This window comes from Peromyscus maniculatus, chromosome 22 (genome assembly GCF_049852395.1).
Source record: "Peromyscus maniculatus bairdii isolate BWxNUB_F1_BW_parent chromosome 22, HU_Pman_BW_mat_3.1, whole genome shotgun sequence".
Taxonomy (NCBI): domain Eukaryota; kingdom Metazoa; phylum Chordata; class Mammalia; order Rodentia; family Cricetidae; genus Peromyscus; species Peromyscus maniculatus.
Genome location: NC_134873.1, coordinates 20,375,294 through 20,395,588, shown reverse-complemented (window position 1 = coordinate 20,395,588; position 20,295 = coordinate 20,375,294). Strand labels below are relative to the sequence as shown.

Below are 20,295 nucleotides of genomic sequence, written 5' to 3'. Positions count from 1 at the left end.
CCAGAGATCTGGAAGAAAGTCACTCTGACCCTACACAAGAATCTCTCCTCTCTCTGCCCTTTATGGGGTGCCAAGAGGAGGGGCGGGGAGGGGGGGCGCGGCGGGCATGAGCATCTCCTAAGAAGTACAAGAGAACATACAATCTGTTCCAATATTTCAGTCTTGGGCCAAAATGGAAAGGTCATTTTTAATTGAATATCTGAAATCAAATCTTATCCTATCCACATACTCGGCATCTCATTCTTGTGTGTGCACGCACACACATGCATAAGTCTGTGTGTGTGTGTGTGTGTGTGTGTGTGTGTGTGTGTGTGTGTGAGAGAGAGAGAGAGAGAGAGAGAGAGAGATACATGGGTATGTGTTCATGCGTATGCATGTGTGTGGGTGCTCATGTGTATGTGTGTGAAGGCTTAAAGGTTGACAACAAATGTCTTCCTCTATTTCTGTCGACCTTAATTTTTGAAAAGGGCTCTCACTGAACCCGGAGCTTACCACTTCAGCAAGATTGGCTGGCTAGTAAACCCTAGGACTCGCCCTGTCTCCGCCCTGCGCCCCACCCAATGCTGGGGTTGCAGATGCTCACCACCACACCCGGCTGGTGAGTCCCCAGCAAGCCTTTAGCCAACTGAGCCTCATCCTCAGTCACCAGTGTCTCACTCATTGGAGGACTCTGGGCTCAAAGTGAGCAAGGCTCTGTCCTCGTGTGAACTGCCATGCCCCCAATTTATCTCCTCAGTCTGTTTAGATTCTCAAGAACTCCTCTTTTCCCAGGTAATTTAAATTGACCAAGGCAGGAAAGGAGAAGGCGGGGGGCGGGGGGGGGGGGGCAACGCAACCCAAGGTTTCCAGTAACTGGCCCAAAATGTCACCTATTGGCATCCACACAAAAGGCAGCCAAAACCATATCTATGCCTGGGACGGTGGGGAAGAAAAAGGCAAGACACAGAAAACCATCTGGCCGGTGTTCCTTTCACTAAGGGGGTAAAGCTGTGACCATTGGCTTGAATGTGTTTGCGGTACTTCCCTTTTGTGCCGCCTCCTTCCCCAGCAAGTCACTGGTCTCCTTGGAGGTGGGGCTCCTCCGTCTCCCTTCCTCTTTGTCTTATCTTCAATGCCTGCCATATCGTAGGCGCTCAGAAAATGTTTGTTGTTTTGTTTTCATTCCAAGTTAGAGCCATAATTCACAAAATACACACCTCACATTTACTCTGGTAAATTCATCCTTTAATTGAAATGCATTCATTTGGAGAACGCGATGCCGATAGGAACCAGATAGTTAGGAGACTTGATGGTTTTCTGAGTGCGGTGGGCCCCTTAGGGTGTAAATTACAATATGGAGCGTGTAGATACCAACCCCATTGGGGTGACGCTGAGGATAATCCATCCTCAAACAGAACACTTGTTACAAACCCCCAACTCATAGTAATTAAAAATTCTAAATCACACAATTGGGTTTTTTTTCCCTGCAAATACTTTTATGCCGTTTTATTTATCGCCATCAATAATAACAGTAATGATGATGATGATAATAATAATAATAAAACCACTGTGTGATTAAGGTGCAGATAAGCAATTAGTAAACATAATATTTACAGGTTTTTGGAGAGCCCTGTGCCGGGAATGGAAACAGAACAATTACAAAAGGAAGTCAGCAGGAACACTGGTTACAGAAGATCCCGCCAACTGGGAGTCACAGTCAGGAATGGGGTTCTCCTTTTTCTATGAGTCCATTGACCTTTTCACGTGGATCATTTAGTCATTTGTTCATTTGACACATATGTGTTTTTTTGTAGCTGGAGATTTCTCCAGTCCCGCCGGAGCCTGCAGCCACTCAGACCCAAGTAAACACACAGAGACTTATATTACTTATAAACTGTATGGCCGTGGCAGGCCTCTTGCTATCTAGTTCTTATATCTTAAATTAACCCATTTCTATTCATCTATAAGTTGCCACGTGGCTTGTGGCTTACTGGCACTTTCCATCTTGCTTCTCATGGCAGCAGCAGCAGCAGCAGCAGCTGGCAGCATCTCCTGACTCAGCCTTCTGCTTCCCAGAATTCTCCTCTCTGCTTATCCTGCCTATACTATACTTCCTACCTGGCTACTGGCCAATCAGCATTTTATTTATCAATCAATCAGAGCAACACATTCACAGCATACAGAATGACAGACATCCCCAGCAGTGTTAGGTGTCACAAATGTGTTGGGCAATGCACTAGATGCTGAGTATGTGAAGTGGAACTGCCCTCACTTATGTGCATGGTCTGAAGATAGTTACAGGCAGGGGTCATATCTATCACAGCAAGGTGGGCCATGATCCGCAGTGACCATGGAAGGTACTGCATGCTAGTGAGTGACTGTCCCTGTGGGTGTTACGTCCAAGCAGAGTCCTGTAGTTGCAAGTAGCTGGGTGAAAATGAGCCAGTGGAGGCAGGAGATTGCCTGGAGAAGCCCAATGACAAAAGCAAGCTTGGTGCCTTTGAGGAATGAGAAGTAGCTCGTTCATTTCCTGGGCGAAGGTGACAGACCCAGAGGAGCAGCCAGCGTGAAGTGAACCCCGAGGGCCATGGAAAGTCACACACAGACTTCAGCAGCACAGGAATCTCAGGATCTCCTCTCTGGGTGGTTGGGAAGGGAGACAGGAAATGGGAAGCCGTGATAGCGGTAGCCTAGATATCTGTAATAGCAGCGGGAAAGAGGGAGATGGGAGGATTTGAGAAATTCAAGACGAGTGATAACGATGATGGCAGATGCTTCCCAAATTTGTCGTGTGTGCCAAGACCTAAAGCAGACACTTGGCCTGTTCACTTGGAAGTCTTTAAATGAAACCTGGAAGTCGTGTCTCTTCTCTATAGTTTACAGCTGAGAAAACTGAGACGCACAGAAATTAAAGGAGTGTACCACTAACATACGGGGCAAAGGTTAATCAGACTCCCGCTCAGACCCTTGTCTGACCCCAGAGCCCACGGGCAGAACCTACTACATTAGTGACCCTGCTTTCGGCTATAACCAACTTAGAACTTAAGAGAGGCTGGCTGCACCCTGAAGGCCCAGCCTTCTGCTGAAGACATCAAGAAAGCTAGCAACACGTGACAACCACGGCATTGAAGGCTCCGCAGAGCCAATGAAACAGTGAACCAATGTTAGATCAGGGTGTGGGGAAGCAATCGGGCCCACGGGGCAGGGAGGGGGGTCTATAGAAGGAATTGTTGGTTCTGAACAAGCACCCAGGAGCTTAGCAGGACTCTTGATGATAGTCTGGCAGAGGGCAGAATTGGAACCCAGAGCCCCTGGGTATGATAACCCCTCCAACTGGCTCTAGGTGGGACTCTCTGAGGGCCACACCTGGACTCCCTCAAGGGCTGCCTCTCTACTTTAAATCATCTTGAATTGAGGCGATCCCTGAGCTAGTGTGCCCAGGTGCCCAGCAGAAGTACACAGTACTGGGCAGAATATGGCATCATCCTAGACCTCAGAGTATTTTGGAAAGCGTATGCAAAGACAGTCTGGAACACAATTGTGGGTTCCAAAGAGACAATGTTACCAAATGTCCCTAGACTAGAAACATCAGAAAATAAAAGAGAGACAGTGGAGCTAAAGAAACATTGATGTTCCTAGATTATTGTTAAACGGTGCCATGCCATATTCAAAGGATTAAAAGACAAATTTGGAGATGTTGATTTTGGTTTTTGTTTTGTTTTGTTTTGCTAAGAACAAGCAACAGAGTAATAGTTGTTTTTTTTTTTTAAAGATTTATTTATTTATTATGTATACAGAAGAGGGCGCCAGATCTCATTACAGATGGTTGTGAGCCACCATGTGGTTGCTGGGAATTGAACCCAGGACCTCTGAAAGAGCAGTCTGTGCTCTTAACCTCTGAGCCATCTCTCCAGCCCCAGTTTTTTGTTTTTTAGGGGGGTGGGAGGTGGTTGCTTGGTTGTTTTGTTGTTGTTGTTGTTGTTGTTGTTTGGGGTTTTTTGTTTTGCTTTGCTTTTTGAGTTTCTCTGTGTAGCACTCAGCCCTGGCTGTCCTGGAACTCACTTTGTAGACCATGCCGGCCTTGAACTCACGGAGGTCCACCTGCCTCTGCCTCCCAAGTGCTGGGATCAAAGGTGTGCACTATCACCCCCTGGCCGTATGTTTTCTTAAACAAATAGCACGTGACTTCATAACACCTTGGACTTTAACAGATACAACCCGAGGAAGTTATGGCTACACGGGATGACCAACCAAAAGATTGATCTTTTCAAAAATAATCAAAAGCTCAGGAGTGCTGGTGCACATTTTAATCCCAGCACTTGAGAGGCAGAGGCAGTCAGGTTTCTGTAACGTCAAGGCTAGCCTGGTCTACATAGCCAGCTCCGGGCTAGCCAGGGCTGCTTAGTATGACCCTGTCTCAATCAATCAATCAATCAACAAATAAATAAATGATCAGATTTTTTTTAAAAAAAAATACAGCATTAAGAAGAGAGACACAGGAAAAAATACAGAAAAAAAAGATGAGAGACACTCGAGTTACAGTATAACTCCAGGAGCCCTAAGGAGGAGAGAGAAAATGAGGAAGAGGCGGTATTCCAGGAGAGAATGGCTAACACCATTCCTAAACTGCTGAAGAAGCTTTAAATTCCAAGGGGGGGATGAATGAAGAGACACCACATCCAGGTACTCCTGGGCAAACTGTCACCAATGAAACACAGAGATAAAAAATCCAAAAGGCTGGGACAGAGAGACAGTTTACTCTTAAAAGTACAGTAAGTAGGCACATAACTGACTTCTCACCGGAGACGCCAGACAACCAAAGACAACAGGATAGCGCCTTTAAAAGCGCTGAAAGAAAGGGCCAGCTTGGGATTTTATGCCCGATGAAAACTTTCTTAGAACAAAGAAGATGGGTAAAAATTTTAAAGTAACGGATAAATAAAATAGCCAACAATCTACACCAAAAGATCAGCTAATATGTTCTGACAACAAAGGACGAGTAACTCGGGAGGAAAAGTTTGGAGTCTGAGGACAGAATGGAGGGCAGTAAAAACAGCAGGAAAGTAAGCCCGCGCCTGCGCTAATATTACAGTACGCGCTGTAAAATGCTCTTCTAGGGAAGCACAGTGTGTTTCGAGACAGAGGATGGAGGCAAAGAAGCTTAGAAATGGGGTAACTGAAAAATTACTCTTGGGGCTTTTGAAGTGACAAGGAAGAAAGTTAGGTATTTTGAGACTTGGGTAGATCCATAGGAATTAGAATAAAATAATACAAACTACATAACCTATGAGCAGGAAAATATTGGGGGGGAGGGGACAGGAGACAGTGAGCAAATACCCTGAGGATATTCCAGGCGGTGGTGGCACATGCCTTTGATCCCAGCACTCAGGAGGCAGAGGCAGGCAGATCTCTGAGTTTGAGGCCAGCCTGGTCTACAAAGCAAGATCCAGGACAGGCTCCAAAGCTCGACAGAGAAACCCTATCTCAAAACAAAACAAAACAAAACAAAACAAAACAAAACAAAACAAACAAAAACAAACAAAAACAAAAACAAAAAAAACCCTGAGGATATGAGGTTTACATATGCTAACCTATTTAAGAGAAAAAGATATGGAAAGATTCAGGGTAGCATAGTAAATATATATCTTTGATATTTTTTCTGTGTATATAGTTCTTTGATTTTTAAATCAAAATTGGGATTTTTTTTTTTTTGGTTTTTTGGGGTTTTTTTTGTTTTGGCTTTTGGTTTTTTTGTTTTGTTCTGTTTTGATTTTTTTTTTTTTTTTTGGTTTTGGTTTTTTGAGACAGGGTTTCTCTGTGTAGTTTTGGTATCTGTCCTGGATCTCACTCTGTAGACCAGGCTGGCCTCGAACTCACAGAGATCCACCTGGCTCTGCCTCCTGAGTACTGAGATTAAAGGCGTGTGCCACCGCCACCAGGCAAAATTGGGAATTTTTGTTAAGTAGGGTTTGTTATGTAGGACAATTTTACATTCAGTTTTTTTATTTGTGCGTGTGTGTACATGTAGATGCACACATGCATGCCACAACATGTGTGCAGAAGTCAGTATACCTTTTGGGAGTCAGTTTTCTCTTCCTAATATGGGTACCAAACTCAGCAAGTGCCTTTACCTGCTGAACTAGCTTGCTGGCCCTAATACTAAGGTTAGAAAGAATATTTCATTGTTATAGTTTAACAGCTCTAGCTCCCAAGATCAAAAAAGAAAGAAGAAAGTTAGAAAGACGTCTATCGTCACCTCAGTTCACCTAGAAATCACAACCGCTTGCGTCTAAGACCATAGAACACAGCCTTGAAATACATTAAGTGAAAACTGATAGAATTCAAGGGAAATTTTTGTTTAATTCATAGTCATTCGGCTGTTTTTAATATACTCTCCAGATAACAGAACAAGCAAACAAAAAAATAATAAATAAAGGCACCAAGGATTTGAAAACGCAGTAAACGTGACTTTTGGCTACATAGAGAATATTGTATCCAAAGTCTCTAGAGAATGCCTATTCTTTAGAATTACATATTTATAAGTACAAATGGATAAAATAAGCATGGGTCATTGGGTGGGGTTGGGGGGGGTGCCCTGTTCTGTTTGTATGTTTGAGACAGGGACTCACGTAGCCCAAGTCAGCCTAGAACTGATTTGTGTAGCCTAGAAAGCCCTTGAATTCATGATCTTTCTCCCATATTCTGGAATTACAGGCATGCACTATCACACCGCACTTGGGTGTAAGATTTTGAACAATAGCATTAAGAAGAGACTGCCACACTGGAGTGCTGTTGGATCAGAGCTAAGGACTTCCCACCAATAGTAGAGGGAAGGACATTGCAGGCTCAGGGTTGAGGCAGGGGCAGGCCGATGAGTGGAGGAAGGAACCTCAGAGTACCCAGAACCTACCAGGAAACGGCAGCTGTACACTCTACAGATAAGAGGTGCCTGGACCCAGACACTGACAGTGAGAACCCACTGGTCCCTTCAGAGCAAAGCCAGCTGGGCCTCCATTCAAGCAAGATCCCTCCAAAATTCTCGGGCCATCAGGTGCCCCGGGACCATTTCCTCCCTCTCACAGCTCAGCCTTGTCTTGTCACACCTTGTCGCTGGTTCAGGGAAATTGCAACATCCTAGTGTTAACGAAGGGTCTTATGCTGCTAGCCTCAAGTGTGACCAGCCCTCACCTGTGCTTCAAGGGGTCCTCATGGGCCTGGGAATAGGCACTACTACCCCCATTTCACAGATGGGGAAATCTGTGGCATTCTCCTTGAGAACATAGACCCTCTGCACCTGACACTGGGTTCTGCTCACTCTTCCTACCGCATGCACGCTGCACTTGGCCAGGTAAACATCCTACACCCTCCTGCACTCAGCTCTGCGGGGTGACCAAGAGAACAGCATGCATTTGCTTATGGAGGTTCTCTGCTCTGGGAGCTCCAGACTTCCTCTTACAGCGAGTGGGTGGCGGGTGTACAGACGCCTAATGGAGCAGATACATCTGCTGAGGACCTTTGCGCGGAGTGGGATGGGTTGCGTCTGCGGAGGGCCTTTGCGCGGAGTGGGGTGGGTTGCGTCTGCGGAGGGCCTTTGGCGTGGACCGGGTTGCTGAGGCAGCAGCTTCTATGACTGCCACCCGCTCTGTCTGACCCTTTCTTCCGGTCTAGGTGGCTTCACATCCACAGGCCCCACACACACACACACACATTCCTCGTTTGCAGCTGGGTGGCCATGCACTTGTCAGGGTCACTGAGCAGACAGCGCTTGTGCTGAGGACGTCGGATTAAAACGACCACATCAGCACGGTTCAGCGGCACCAGCTTTGTTTGGGGCCTTGTGTCTTCACTGCCCTCTCTGTTCAGAAAGGGCCGTGGCTGGTTCCCGTCCCACGTCAGTAGATGGTCTATCACTTGTCCTGAGGTCTGGTGGGACCCACTCGGTTTCTGCCCTTGGAATCGGGCTTTGTATGGCCTCCAGGTCTTGCGGGCCTTGTGTTCACTGTTTCCCCTGTTAAGGGCTCCCAAATAGCAGTAGTCCCCTTAAGCATGAATGGCCTTACTAGGCTTGTGGGACCCAGTTGGTGGTATGGACCTTTTACCCCTGTGCAAAATGTCACACCCCCAGGACCCTTGCCTTCTCCCTAGTCATGGGTGGGGGGGGGCGGTGGCTGGTCACCTCCTGCCTAGGTAGCAGGGACCCATCAGTCCTCTGTTCTGCTAGGGTGTCCCACAGAGGGTCACACTCATCCTGGGGCTCATTGACTCTTCAGTGCTCTGGCAGGAAGGCTGAGGAGATTGTCAGGACCCCGGCATTCTCCTTTCTCCCGAGGAGGAGCCTTTCTTGCAAGGGAAGCCAGCGAAAGATAAAGGTGAACACACACACACACACACACACACACACACACACACACACACACGGCAATGTACGTTAGCAGGAGAGATTTAGCGAGTCTCCAAATATTATCTTCCACACACTCCCGAGGTAGCGTGCCCTCGGGCCCTTTTTAAATCAAGATTTTATTAAAAAAGAAACATGGTTGCAATCATCAAGTAAACAATTCACAAAGACATTTTCTAGAGTGATAAGAATAATAGAAGCTATTATTTGAGAGATGGGGGAACAGAACCTGTGCCAGACCTGGGATGTGGCTCTGGCATTTGTTTTCTGTGTGTGCGATGGGTGTGTGTGTATGTGTATGTGCGCGTGCCCATTTGTGTCAATTTTATTAGTGTATATTAATTACAAAAATAATGGGTCCCATTATAAAATGTTCACACATGTATACAATGTCATTTGGTCACGTTCATCCCCCATGAAGGTCTCATCCTTCCTCCCCACCAGTGGTCCCCTGCCTCTTCTTTCCTGTCTTTTTTGTTGTGGATAAAAATCTAGACTCCACGTGTGATGGGAAATGTGGTATTTGTCTTTCTGGGTTTGAGTTATTTCTCCAGTTTGATCTGCTTTGGGGCAGGTGGCATGATGGTCTTTATGGCTAGATAATACTCAACTGTGTATACATGCCATGGTGTCTTCAACCGTTCACCCATTGGAGGAGACCTAGTCTGATTCCATCACTTAGCTCTTGTGACTAGTGGGCATGAATGTGCAGGTATCTGAATGGTAGCATGACTTAGATTCCTCCTGTATATGCCCAGGAGTGATATAGCCAGATGATGGACAAACTTACTTATCTGAGGACCTTCCATACTGATTTCCACGGTGGCTACAATTCTCACCAGCACTGTGGGAGGGTCCTCCACCCACCCTCACCGCCATCTCTTGTTTATTTTCTTGATGCTAGCCATCCTGACTGCGGTGAGACAGAATCTCAATGTAGCTCTGCTCTGCGTTTCCCCGGGCTCATCTGTCATTCTTATCCTTCCCAGAAAAGATAAGCAAATGGGTTCGGAGAAGTCCAGCGGTCCACCCAAGGACACAGAGCACCTGAACTGTGGCTTTGAGGTTTCCATCCTATCCGCTTCCCGGCTCAGTCACAGCAGGGCCCATTCAGAGCTGGGCAGGCAGCAAGAAAAATCACCTAGAAACATCTGGCTTCCAAAGCTAAGGGGGAGCCTGCGTGGTATTCCTGCTCCCTGTGCCTAGGCTTTCTCTCCATATCAGAGCAGTGGCCATATCTCAGCCTATTTGCTTAGCCAGGTTTAAAGTTTAAGATGGAGAAAAAGGAGTACCTGCCGGCAGAGGAACACCATCCACTTATCAGAGGTAAAGGAAATGTCTCAGTGCTCTGTTTTCAGGCTTTTATCACCTCTCTGCTTGTGTTGATTACCCATAATACTACCCTTCGGAAAGAAACGAGGGTAAAGAATACGGCACGTCCGAGCGTCTCATCTCCTGCCTTTTTGGGCTCCTCTGGCCAGATGTGGCACCTGCCACAGACTCTGAGGGAGTCACCTGCAGAGAGGTCTCTGCACCCCTCTTACACCCCAAGGCATGCTGGTGTCTGGTCATCACCATGCTCGTACTTAATCCATTGCACTCTCCCTGTGTCTGGCTGGCTCTTTCCGAGGCTCAGTCCCAGGTCCTTGCTCACAGCTCCATGTTGAGGCTGGAAAGCAGGGAAATGCATTCCATACAGGGCATGGTATTGCTTGAGACAGGCGGTATTATTTTCAGGGATAGCGTGTTGAAAGGGGGAAGGCTGTTTCTTGGAAATCATTGCCTTTGAGTCCCGAGACTCTTTAGACTCTGTAAAAACACATTAGGCAAATGCTCAGATAGGCAGCCGCTTCCACCAATGGTGGGTGGAAGGGTCCCGGCCCTGGGGCGGCGGCCACAGCCACTAGGAATAAGAACTGGCTGCGGTTACCTTCCCAGCCAGCCCGCAGCCTGGATAATATCAGCAATACTAAAGGTTACAGCTTTTCCTGTGATATATCGCTTCTTCAGAGAGTATTAAAGATGTTTTGAATCTATTTTTTTTAGGAATCTTGAAACTGCCAGTGGAACATTTTTGATGTTGTAGTAATGCTTCAAGCTTCAGCGTGGGAAGGCTGGGTCCCCTGAGCTACCCCAGGGATCTGGACTGGAAGACACTGCCTGCCCGTTGTAGTTTTAGCAGCTAGGAAGCTAGCTAGGCGGAGCATATGCCGAGGTGTGGGAGCAGATGTGCCAGGGAACTGTATTATTTCTTTCCTTTGCCGGGGGTGGGCAAGAGTCACACACACAGTGTCTCCTGGGGTTGGGGGAGGGAGAGGGGGGGGGCGTGGGCAGAACTTTCTGGGGAGAGTCAAAGGAAAAGTTCCATCCTCGTGGAAGGAATTCTCCAGCCCTGCTTCATATTCTTATTGTTTGCCTCTCCCGGCCACTCCCCGCCCCCCAGTCCTGGACCCTTCTTACCCAGAGCACAGATTGAAATAAAAATTCAACCAAAGGCAATATAATTGTGGGGGTTGTAGGAGATGATATGATGGCTAATTTTATATGTCAACTTTGACGGGCCTCCCAGATATTTGGCCCAATGTTATTCTGACGATGTCAGCAGCAACGTCTGGAGAGGAGATTAACACTGAATCTGTAATCAGTCATCAGAGGGAAGCAGGTGGCTGGGCCCAATGTCCCCTCAGACCGGTCACCACAAGGCCTAAGTGGAGCATCAAGCTGGCCCCACCTTGACCAAGGGGAGCTTCTACCTAACTCTTGAACTGGGACACTGGTCGGTCTTTCTTTCTTTCTTCCTTCCTGCTTGCCTTTCTTCTTCTTCTTCCTTCTTCTTCTTCTTCTTCTTCTTCTTCTTCTTCTTCTTCTTCTTCTTCTTCTTCCTTCTTCCTTCTTCCTTCTTCCTTCTTCCTTCTTCCTTCTTCCTTCTTCCTTCTTCCTTCTTCCTTCTTCCTTCTTCCTTCTTCCTTCTTCCTTCTTCCTTCTTCCTTCTTCTTCCTTCTTCTTCTTCTCCTCCTCCTCCTCCTCCTTCTCCTTCTCCTTCTTCTTCTTTTTCTCTCTCTCTCTCCCTCTCCCTCTCCCTCTCTCTCCCTGTCTCTCTCTTATTTTGCCTTCAACCGAACTGAAACTCCAGCTCCTCTTGGGTTTCCAGCCTGCTAGCTTCCAGACTAGAGTTTATACCTTAGGCTCTCCTGGGTCTCAGACCCTTGGACTTGGACAAGAACCATGCCATCAACCGTCCTGGGTCTACAGTATGCCAACTGCGGAGCTCGGGACTTCCTGGTCTCCAGTTCCTTATAATACACCAGAGATGTATAGATGGCAATGATTATGGCAGGGACTGAAATATTGAGGGCTTTCCTGAGCCCATGGTCTGGCCTTGGGAGAGGAATGAATCACCAAGTCCCAGAAGATTCAACATGGGGCTGGTAATCTGCAGAACGTGTTTCAGTTTCCCCCCTCCGCTGAGAGTAACAGAAGTCTTGAACGGTGTGAGTAGAGATGAGGATGCTTGTTAGAGCGCTGTCTTCATAGACAAGGACCGCTCCTTCCCCTCCAGGGGGCCACTACTGTGCACACTGGGATCTCTCCTCTGAGGCAGCCTGATAGGAGCCCAGCAGCCACAGGCTCCTCGGCCGGGAAGGGCAGCGTGTCTGTGGGTGGAGGGATGTTCTAGATCTCATCCCCATGCCTAAGCTTCATGACCCCACCTCTGATCCCTCCCTGCTAGAAAGCAAGGGAAAATGTGGATGAAGCTTAGTTACATATTGGTACGTGGATGTATATGTGCACACTTATGTGTGTAAATGTGGATGCACACATGCCACAGTGAGTGTGTGAGGGTCAGAAGGCACCCTCAGGTGTCGGTCCTCATGTCTACCTTGAGACAGGGTCTCTTGGTTGTTTTTCCACAGCATACACCAGGCTAGCTGGTTTCCAAGCTTGCTTCCGGGATCCCCCCCCCCACCGCCCCCATCTTCTTCCTATATCCCTGCAAGAATGCTAGGGTTGCAGACCCTCAAGCTACCGCGTCCTGTTGTTTTGCATGGGTACTGGAGATCCGAACTTAGTCCCTCACGTCCCCTCAGCAGGTGCTTTGACCCACTGAGCTGCCTCCCCAGCCCCTGGACGATGGTTTTTAATAGCAAATGTGTGGCAGTTTATAGGAGAAGGCTCTGAACCTAGCTTGTCCGCCCCACCTGGGGGACATCCGCTGGGATGATCTGAGAGCTTGCTCCCTTTGTAGTACCCTTTGCCATGCCTGGGCCTGCTTCAGACCTGGGCCAGTGGGGCTGGGTGTTCCCAGAGGAGCCTGGACCCTCAAAATGACTAAATGGTGGCGGGGGGAGGACAGATGAAAGGTCTTGGCTGTGGCTCCTTTCCAGTCTGAGACCCAGAGTGAAACATTGGTACTGACTGTAGACCAGGTCCCGGTGGGACGGAAGCGAATAGGGGGGTCTGTGGTGGCGGAAGAGATTGAGGTCTAGAAGTAGGAAGTGACTGTCATGGTGAAGAAGACAAGAGAAGCCTCCCCTCATCGAAAAATCAATGTCCGCTGTCAGGACTCCCATACTGACAGCTTGATTAGAAAGGACTCAAAACTTCGTTTGCCCTGGAACGGCACCGGGCTGGGATGTGGAGGTGTGGCTGAGTCCCTGGTGGAGCCGCCAGCTACAAGAACCTGGGCTGCCCGCCCCCTCCCTGTTTCAGAGCACCATGGAGGACTCCCAGTTAGGTGCTCCGTCTTACTCGACACTAACGGTAGCTTGGCCCCCATCCTGGAGACGCGGGACAGTCTCTACTTTGAAGAATTCGTAGTGTCTTGGAGAAAAAGATAGTGAGCGTATAGGAATTCAGATCTAGTGGCACATCTGAGCTCAAAGAGATTCCCCCACTGTAGAAGAGATGCTCTAAGCTGGATCAGGGAAGGGGAGCGAGGCCCGCTGGAGGGGACTCCAGCAGAAAGACACACAGCAGACAAGGTCTTGCAAGACCTACAGACTGCATGTGCAGGCTGGTGGAAATGAAGTCCCAGGCTTGGAGCCAGAGGTGGCACCAGGGGCCAGCAGATCACAGGTGGAGGAGAGCCCAGGCTTGCACCTTAGGAGGTGCTTTTGGGGAGCCATTGGCATGGAGATCCCGTCCACACCAAGGCACACTGCTGCCATTGTTTCCGATAAGACCCCACAGGAGTAAAGCTATGCTCCCTCTGGGGCTAGCCTGGGTCTCTGCACTCCCTCAATGCTGCCTTCCAGGGAGCTTGGCAATGATTTGGCAAAGACTGAAGGCTGCCAACTGCGGCTGTCTGGAACACCTGGGAGAAGGGGAAGGCGAAGAGATAGGCTGAAAAGAGAAAAGGAGATAAGAAAGGGAGAAAGGAGTGGAGAGAACAGAGAGGGGGGGAGGGAGGGAGGAAGTAAAGGAGAGGGAGAAGAAAAGAGAAAAACTTAAGAATGGAAAGGGGAGGGAAAAGAAAGGAAGAGGTGGAGTTAGAGGGGAAGGAGGGGTGTGGTAGAGACAGGTGGGGATGTGAAGGAGACAGTCTTCCCCCAGGCAGGAAATGCACACCCTGAAAATGTGAAGATGCCTAGCCCCTGAACACAGACAGAACCGGAGGCGCCCCTCTCTCGACTTTGGGAGTCCTTCCAAAGGGGCTGTGATGCGTGCTGGTGTGGGGCACCCCTAGATGGGGTGAGGAAGAGAGAGAGTCCTTCATCCTGGAGCTGCCCCGTCTTGCTTCTGACACTCCCAATCAGCCTGGAATGATATTCCTCTGGGGCAGACACAGCATACCCCGAGGCTGGGAGCTTAGCCGAAGGCCCACCTAGGGTGAAAGCCAGAAGCAGATGTCACGTACCACGGTACATGGGGAGACATGTGTGTGACAACCTACGTGTGTGAACACGTGCAGGACACCTGGGAGAGCACATCTGTGGTCACTGACATGTCGGGCGGCGGGAGGGGGGGGTGGCCGTTTCTGCTGCACAAGGGTTAGGTGAGACTATGTCAAGGAACACAACAATGTTAGGAAGAGTCCGGTCCAAAAGGCAGGCATACAGCAGGAGCCTGCAGGGAGCTCTGGGTGGTCCTAGGAACTGATGGATCCAACCTTCAGAATCTCACCAGGCCTGGGACTCGAAGACTGTAATTCTCAGTGTACCGATGAGGAAAACAGAGACTCGTGTAATGAAGGGGTGGGGCAAGCCCCTCATTACTGCACCCTGTTTTTTGATCCCCCCCCAACAACAACAACAAAAAGCACTATGCATCCTTGCCTGAAGGATAGGCACGTCATCTCCATCTTGTGTCCACACCCTCATTCCTGACCAAAAAAAAAAAAAACCCACCCCTACTCCTGCCTGCCGGACAGGAACCAATCATAGCCCTGTTTGCCTTTGTTTTCTTGGCTGACTCTCTGCCCGCTTGATATCCTGGAGATCAAAGCCCTCACTCCACCTTCACCACAAAGGATGGACACTTGGCACATCGAGGAGGACGGAAGCGTGGCAAATCTCACTCAGGACTCTGGCCACTGGCCATCAGCTCGCAGACCCAGCCCTCCAGCCCCCAACTCCACCAGCAGGGCTTACATCCTCACAGCTTGGATTCGGCGTGTGACGCGCCCTGCCTTCATGACCAGCTGGAGGCTGCCTCCTCAGCCTTCCACTTGGCAAGCTTTTAGGGCTGTTTACTGAGCACCAGACACGAAGCTGGCCATCTGCATGGGGAATAAACGGAGCTTCAGCACACAGCACCCGCCGTGCTCTGGGTGGCGTGTTGGGGCTTGGGCACACATTAATTCTCAGTCATGGGGGGGGGGCAGGGGTACTTGAAATAGCTGCCTCTTAGGGGTGAGGCAAGGACGGACGGCACTGGCAGTTTTCTTGGTTCACCCCAGTTCTCCCCACTCCTAAGTGGTAGCAGCACTCGGGCTTGAACCAGCCGCCGGCATCCAGAGCCCAGTTCTTAACTGCCACCCCGACTGAGAGAATAATAACCCCTGCCGTCGGGAGAGCTTGTGGCCTGGTGTGTGACATAGTAACATAAAGACGTGGAAAGGGCCAGCCATGGGTAGTGTGCAGGGGACGAGGCCAGCACCCCCTGCTCTCAGGTCTCTGATGATGGGGTGCCGGGTTCATTTAAGGGATCCTAGAATGTTCAGGAATGGTTTTTTTCTTCCCTCCCTGGGGAAGCACCAGGTCTCCGCTCCCAGTGGATTTGCTTCAAGGTGCTCTATAGCCCTTGTGACCCCCTCCAGGGCTGGCCTGTGCCTTGACGTGGGGGTGGCCCCTGAGAGAGAGCCCCAGGCCCACGTTTCCACAGGAGAGTAGCTGGAAGACAACCGCTGTCTGGGGGACAATATGTTCTCATGCCCCTGGTAGAGGGAGCGGGCTCTGTTTTCTCCCTCCTGTAATTGTTACCATCTGCTTCCCTGCATAGTGTTTGTTGATGTTGTCTTGTTTTAAAACTGAAATGAGTCAGATTGGAAGCTGATTTAGGAACGAGGAGCTGGGAGGGAAGCTCGAAGTGGCCATGGGAGACTCTGTGTTTTGGAGCCATCGAGGAAGGAAAGTTTCTGGGGGGGCAGGCGGAGCTTCTGGGGGGGCAGGCGGAGCGTCTGCCAGCTGCTCCTGCACTGTGGGGTTACAGGGCCCCTGGCAGCCCAAGTAGGCTAGAGGTAGGGTGTGTGTGTGTGTGTGTGTGTGTGTGTGTGTGTGTGTGTGTGTGTGTGTGTGTGTCTCCCCGTCCGTCCGTCCGTCCGTCCCTAGGTGTGTGTCATTCTAGGGCTGGGCTGTGGCTTACTGATTCAGTGGCTACAGGCTGACTGAGCCCGCAATCCCAGCCTCCATTTTTGTCTTTAACATATGGATAGCCATCAGTAGATCTCTAGGTTATCTCTCTAAGAGTAATAGAAAGTCTTGGCGTCAATACTAAAGCCCGGTGGAGATGAGTAAGGCTGGACTTATTCCAAACACTCAAATCCCACTTTCCAGGGGTGATGGCACTGAGGTGACCCCTCAGCTTCTAGTAAGAAGCCATTCGTATCCCATGTGACCCCAAGTTCTGCACTCTGATAATGACTGCCTACAGTGTGCATCTCTGGGGCTCTGAGGACCAAAGTTCTTAGGCCAGCATTTTCTGACCCTTCCTGTCCTTGGAGGACCAAACATAGAGCAAGACAAGACTGGAGCTGTGATGGGACCACTCATCCCCACTCCCATGCCTGTGTCTCCTAGTCACCCGGACTCTTTGGTTATTTAAGTAAAAGAAAGGTGACCTGCACAATCCTGGTCACTGGGTCTCCAAGTCCAGCGCATGGCTAATATTTTCCCTGTGATTTAGCTTAGCCGCAGAGGTTACCATGCCCTGGCTGTGACCTGGTCCCCCCCCAAAAGGCTTGGCTCTCCAGAGATCCTGAATGTAGAGCCAGTCTGTTTTCCACGCCTTCATCCTTTCCTGGTGAGCCACAGCCTGGAGGGAATCCTTGGGCCTCAGCCATCCAGAAAAAAAAAAAAAAAAAAAAAAAAAAAAAAAAAGCTGACTCAGAAGAGAGACCAGTGTTTGGAAGGTCTTCCTTCTTGGAAAAGGTTCTTAACATTTGCATGTTCTTGAGGCCCCTGATCGCCCCATCAACTGCTGCTACTTGATGACATCACCACCACCACCACCACTTGTCCCTGGTGAGAGGGGGTGGCCATTTTTCACTGAAACCTGTCTTGGGGGAAAGAAATTCTCATGACTAGTTTATCGATCAGTGTTACCAGCTTTCAACTGGTAACAGCAACAAACCTATGAAGACGTTACCTTCTTCACGCTCACAGTTTTCAAAGTTTACATTCACCATCCATCAGCTCTGGTGCTTTGAACTTGCACAGTGCATCCTGGGTGGGAGCCGGGGATGAAGCAAGCCCACTCACCTCCTGGCAGCCAGGAACAAAGCTGCCAAAGAAACCGTTCTCTCCATAACTACCTAAAATCTCTCACTAGGTCCCCCATGCCAAGCTGGGGCAGCAAGCTTTTAACACATGGGCTTTGGGGGGAGACATTTCAGATGTCTCTCAGGGGATCGGGAACTCAGAGAGGTAAAATGACTTGTAGGGACTTCTGGGCACTGTGAAAGTGACGGGGGGGGGGGGGGTGGGTGGAGGTTGACTCAGAAGGCCCATGGTGCCTTGAGCCAGGCTGGGAAAGTTCTCACCCTGACCTTCCTGGGTCCTGTTTGTACCCTTGAACCTTTCCTTCAGAGTTCCTCTCCAGGGAGCCGCAGAACCTGCGCTGGGCCCGACCGACCGCAGGAGGCGTGATGTATGCGGAACTCATTTCACACGGGGCGGCGCTTAGGCGCAGGCAAAGGAAACTTCCCATGTCTGCATATTTAAGCACTTTTATTAAGTGGAACAAGCTATTTCTGAACACGAGAGTGGCCAACAGCCTTAGAGGAAATTAAAATGAACCATGACAATGGAAAATTGCATGGGGGCACAGCGGATTCTACAGAGATAAATACAACAACCCTTTCAACAGCGTTCGGGAAAGACTCGAGATCATGGAGATTATGTTGTTGGGGAAGGGGGGGCACTGAGGGGGAAGCTATCTAAAAATTAGAGCTCTGGCTGGTGGGGGCGAGGGGGGGTGCTGATTGACATGCTAGTCAGGTCTGAGAGTAGCTCTCTCCATGAAACACACCCCCAGGGTCTGGTGGGCAAAGTGGAACCAGAGAGACAACAGACTGATAGACTGATACGGACCCTGGTTCTGAACACCCACTGCGTGCATGCTGGGTGGGTGCTGTGGACTGAATTCTCTCCCTCTAAATCCATAGGTTGACGCCTTTGCCCTCACTGTGATGGTATTTAGAGTGCAGAATTTGGGGAGATAGTCTGGTTTAGATGAGGCCATGAGGGTGAGGCCCTCCTAGCCTTCATCTCCTATGATGAGAAAAAGATGCCAGAATCCCGTCTCCCTTCATGTCAGTACACAGTCATAAAGGCGGCTGGGTATCTGTAAGCCAGGAGGAGGAATCTGACCCAAACAGACCATGGCGGCACCCTGATCTCAGGTAGTCCAGCCTCTAGAACTGTGAGGAGAAGAAGTGTCTGCTGTTAGCGCTTCACAGTCACATACTAGGTGTGTAATATACTGTTATGGCGTCCTGAGCTGAGACAGTATGGAACAGAGCAGGACAACCAGGTAGTGGCCTCAGAGAACGCTCAGGCCTTGAGAGCTTGAAAACTAGCCTATAGTCACAGGTCCAGGGGATACAGATGTTAGGGTTGTGATTGGATTGTGCTCCCTGACGCCAGAGACTACTCAAGGCTATGTCTCCAGCATAGGTTAGTTTCTTGATAAGAATGAAATGGTTGGTTGGTTGGTTGGTTGGTTGGTTGGTTGGTTGGTTGGTTGGTAGGTTGGTAGAAGGATGGATGGATGGATGGATGGATGGATGGATGGATGGATGGATGGATGGATGGATGGGTGGATGGGTGGATGGGTGGGTGGGTGGGTGGGTGGGTGGATGGATGAATAGATGGGTGGATGAATAGATGGGTGGATGGATAGATGGGTAGATGGATAGATGGATGGATGGATGGGTGGATGGATGAATAGATGGATGGATGAATAGATGGGTGGATGGATAGAAAGATGGGTCGGTGGGTTGATGGATGAGTGGATGGGTGTACAAGTGGGTGGATTGGTGGATGAATAGGTAGTTAAGTAAATAGGTAGGTGGATGGGTGGGTGGGTGAGTAGGTGAGTGGGTGTTGAATGGAAGAAGGGTTACACATGGTTATTTACTCACCCACCTCTCCTTAGTGTCGGTCCTGAGGAAAGGAAGTCCCCCCCCATCTATACCAGGGCAGAATTGCTGTTTGCCTGCACTTCATACCCCTTCCATCACCTATTTTGTTGTTGTTGTTGTTTGTTTGTTTTTGTTTTTTTGCAAGACAGAGTTTCTCTGTCCTGGATCTAGCTCTGTAGACCAGGCTGGCCTCGAACTCACAGAGATCCGCCTGGCTCTGCCTCCCGAGTGCTGGGATTAAAGGCGTGCGCTACCACCGCCCGCCCCCCCCCCTTCCATCACCTCTTAAGGCTTTGCCAGTGTCACTCTCTGCCCCGTACCTCCTGAGCATGGATAGAGTCAATGTGCCCAGCAAGATAACCATAGCCTATAGAGATGATAGATCAATGCTGAAAGAATTTTCCTAAATAAGTAAATAAAAATCACTTCAACTGCTTCCATTATGAAGCTGAACTAGACGGAGGCAGAGGGGGAGTCCCTCACCTCCAGGAATGTGCCTGGCCACCTGTTGCTATCATTACAGAGACTAGGCAGGCAGAAACTCAACGAGAGAACACCAGGCACCTAGGAAATGTAACCTGAGTCCTGCATCACATGCTTCTAGAATGTCCACATTGGGGGAACCCCCACTGAATTTGGAGTCCCGTGCTGTGGCTGATTGTGAGCTTGGGTTCTGAGAGTCCCGAAGTCCCTCTACTAAGAAAGACTGTTTCCACTCCCTCCACCGTATCACGGCCGGAGGAGCCACCTGAGAAGGATATTTGTGCTGTGTTGTTTGTGTCTTTGCCCTGCGTGCCCCTCCGTGGGACTCTGACACAGTCCTCCTCTCTCTTGTTTGGCCCCTAATGAGGTTGCTGAAGATGTCTGTGTCAGGATTGTGTCGCCTGGCCTTGAGTCCTGCTCTCGGTTGACGACGTACTCTCAGGCAGAGGGTTTGGGAGCTAGCGATGTTTCTCTCTGCCCAGGAAGCCTTTATAAATGGGAAAAAAAAAAGTGATAATGATCTGTTGCAGCCACAACTAGAAAACTGGGAATGGATTCAGAAGGTCGGGTAGATGTGTTAGAAGGGTCTACAAGAAGGGGCTGGGACTCAGTTTGGGGGTCCTTCGTGACTAGA

The 20,295-nt window shown here is 49.5% G+C and overlaps 1 protein-coding gene across 2 annotated transcripts in view; it reads left to right on the top strand.

Moving 5' to 3' along the window:
* The window catches only part of Klhl29 (kelch like family member 29), a 310,216-nt gene that overhangs the window by 211,850 nt on the left and 78,071 nt on the right, over nt 1–20,295 (top strand). The gene's annotated exons all lie outside the window — the stretch shown is intronic.